This window comes from Magnolia sinica, chromosome 1, assembly GCF_029962835.1.
Source record: "Magnolia sinica isolate HGM2019 chromosome 1, MsV1, whole genome shotgun sequence".
Taxonomy (NCBI): Eukaryota; Viridiplantae; Streptophyta; class Magnoliopsida; order Magnoliales; family Magnoliaceae; genus Magnolia; species Magnolia sinica.
This window is the reverse complement of record NC_080573.1, coordinates 122563012-122566990: the sequence shown is the minus strand read 5'-3', so window position 1 is coordinate 122566990 and position 3979 is coordinate 122563012.

Sequence of the window (3979 nt, the reverse complement as noted above, 5' to 3'; positions counted from 1 at the left end):
CATCTAATGTGTAGAGGCAAAACATGATAATACCTCAAAAATCTGGATGATCCAATCATTCGGTGGACCACCCCGATTAATTATTTGACATTCAATTTCAGGATATTAAAAAGAAAATCTAAATCTTGATAATTAAATTTATATAAACATGTAATTTTAATTATTTGATTATTTTAGATTTAGCTACTTAGAATGTTAATCAAAGGTCCACCATGTAATACAAATAAATGAATAATAATATCGTTGATATAATTGATAGGACCCCAGAATTCAAATCAACCTAATTACATTGCAGAGTCAATACTACCAAACTCAGGTGAGTAACCCAACTTGTCTCACAATTCATTAAAATTAAAATAAATCATTATGATTGATTGATTGATTTACTGGTTTGAATATTTTTATATGATAATTGTACGATAAATTTATATGTGAATATTTTAATCGAGACAACTATTCTAAATATGAAAAATATGCATTTACATATCATCCCTCATTCATTGCATTGCATAATGCATGGTCGATCCTAAGGGCCCTCTCTGGAAGAAATGTCGATCCTAGTAGAGCGTTAACAAATGCGGGCTATGCCCAAGCCTACCGAAAGGTGGAAGCCTACCCAACGGGTGGATGCAGGTTGACGACCTCCAACCCAAGCAGATGGACGATCATCCCATCTGGTGTATTCATACATCATTTTACATTCATATCATTATATATGTATTTATGTATTATTTTAATTGCTATGATTATGAACCATTCTGGGTTATATCACTAAGCCTGACCAGCTTATATTTTTATTGATGAAAAAACCGTACAGAGGAGCTATTAGCAGATGATGTGATGCAAGAACTGGAAGGATCTATTGTACCTGAACACGACCCACCTGAAACATGGGCATACTTATCTGAAGATGAAATGGCGGCATCTGAAGATGAAATGGCGGCATTAGACAATTTTTGATTATATGTTTTATTTTGTTAGTATAGTTTGATAATGCATACTAGTATTTATTTTGAGACTTTAAGTAATTATTTAGATTCATTTCTTTGAAATAATGTTAGCATGAAATAAATATCATTATAGTATAATGGTATAATAAGTGAATGATTTTAAGGTTCATTTTATTTTAAGGGTTGTCAAGATTTATATATGTTTAGTTGATTGGTGCTAAGTATTATGTATGTGTGATTGAGATTATGGTGGACCTTATATTAAATATAATTATCATCTCTGATTAAACTGATTAAGGAATTAAATTAGTACACTTTGTGTACGAGTTATGAACTGAAACTCGGGTCTGAGGGTGCACACTCTGTACCCAAATTTTGGGGCATGACAGAATGGTATCAGAGCGAGGTCTTTTCTAAAACTTAGAGTGACCTGTAAGTTATGTACCCAATTAAATTTTATAAATTGTAGACCCTTGAAATTAGAAACATTTCATTAGGATATCCCTCTTGATTGATGTATGGATTGATGAACTTAGAGACCCAAATCTCAGTTCCTATTAATTTTTGTGAAATATAAAAATAAAAATTTAGATTCCTTACACTCTTATTTGAATATAATTTAAATTCAGATGGATTAATATAATGAAAATGAATTTTAAAGATATTTTAATTTATAAAATTTTGCTGGATAGCAATGGGCAGCAAGAATTACCCAACTTGTAAAATTCATAACTTTAAAAGTACTACTCCAATTGAGGTGATTTGAAAGCCTAATCGTAGATAGATAAGTCTAAATTAAGATAAAAATAATAATAAAATTTTAATCTCATATTCACTATACTGATCCAGTGCGTTAATAAAGACTGGTCATAAATCATCAAATTATAAACAGGACTGACTGCAGGAATTTAAAAAAAAAATGTGGATGAAATTTTTACTAAGATTTTACAAAAACATAGTAAACTTATGATAAGATCTCTAGAAAAAAAATTTAACCTAATCTGAAATTTTAAAGTATAATAAAATATGATAGAAACAATGGTCATCAAACCGAGAATCAATCTGCGCATACTCACTTTCTATAGATTTAAATTAACAGAATTTTTCATTTTGATAATTACCTTTAGTTAAATAAATATTTTTATTTGAAGTACTTAATTTAAAGAAAAAATATATTAAGTATTATCAAACTCACTAGAACCTTTTTTCAGGTATATGACAATGTCCTCCCCAAATTTCAAGGTATAAAAAAAATTTCTAATTTTCTAACAAATTTCAACATTATACAGTGAAAATATGAACTAGTTTAGTATCCCTGATCAAACTAGATAAAATTATCGTTCAAAATAATTCCTAAATATTTTTTTGAGTCATATACATACCCCTAGACAACTCTATAAAATTTTATGATGATTCAAATTGTAAAGAAATTATAAACATTTAAGCACTAGGCTGTAAACGATAAAAACGACTGTTGGATAGTAGAACTTTTCACCCTTAGTAGCGATAAAAACCCTAGTAAAAGTAATAATTTTAATATAATTTTTTTCTTTTTTATCATATAGTTAATGACATATTTTTCAAATTTCAAGTCATTTTGACTTTTGATTTGAATGTTAAAATTTTGTAAATAACATTGTGTCTGTGAGTCCAAATTTAAAATATTCCGTTGGTTATTTTGAGTGATGCAATACATAAGATCATTGATTATTATGGTATCTGAAACTTAGAAACCCAACTTAAGACCCCATAATATTTAAAAGAAAAATTTGCTCCTTATATTTTGTTAAATAATGAAAATCACCTGATTTGAGAAACTCATAACTAATTAAGTACGAGTCCAATTAAGGTGATTCAAAGGCTACATCGTAGATTAATAAATCAAGTTCAAAAGAAAATAATTAAGAAAATAAAATTTTAATTTTTTTTTAAACCAAATCTTATTTTTAACTGGAAAAAAATGTTTATTTTTAGACAACCCTCACTGTCTGAATTTTTGAATCTTCTATAAACCATAGTTTTGGACAAAATTTTACATATTTATAAATTCACTATTACAAAAACTAAAAGACCAATCCAGTGTATAAAACCATCCATAACATAAGTGTGACTAATGCCATTAAAAGCAAAATAAAAAATAAAAAATAAAAAGTTTGAAATGTTAGTTTATAAATCTCGACGACGAGATTTTATTTTAAGGGGGGTAGAATGTAACAACCCTAAATTTTGGTACATTATAAAAAAACTAAATTAAATATTTAAAGATTTTATTTTTAAATAAAAAATAAAAACAAGTCAATAGTTGAGTTGGTATCGAAATTCTTAATTGAGAGAGAGGTTTAGGGATCGATTCTTGAAGTAGTAATAATAATTTTTTTATTAAATATCATAAAAAAATTCAAATTTAGGATAAGGGAGGATGTGCTTGAGAATTTTCTTTAAAAAGGGATACGAAGGTTTCTGCATTAAAAAAAAGAGATAGGAAACCCTAAAGTGAAAGGAAGAGAAAATTTTAAGAAGGCTCGATCAAGTAAGTTCTAATCGTTAGATCTTTTTAACTTTTTATTATGTTGTTAATTTCTTCTTGATCTATACAATAGATGGCGTGAATCATCAACACCATCATTGTATAGGTGTGTAGATTCAATTTTAATAAAGTAATGTTTTTATAATTTCGATCTAATTAGTAATATTTTAGGAATAAATTAAATAGATGGAATCTGATTGTGCTAGGATAGATCTGTACGGATCATATGATTCTTAAGGCCAAAAGTATACAAGGGCCATAATTTTTAAATCAATCTAACAATTAGATAGGCCACATTAATCAGATCTAAAAGTGTTTAATAAAGGAATCTTAGATTTTTGTGTAAGTGTTAGTATCACTTGGCGTAGAAGGTCGAGATGGGCCATCGGTGTATATGTGGTTTGATCCACACCATCCATCTAATGTGTAGAGGCAAAACATGATAATACCTCAAGAATCTGGATGATCTAATCATCCGGTGGGCCACCCCAATTAATTATTT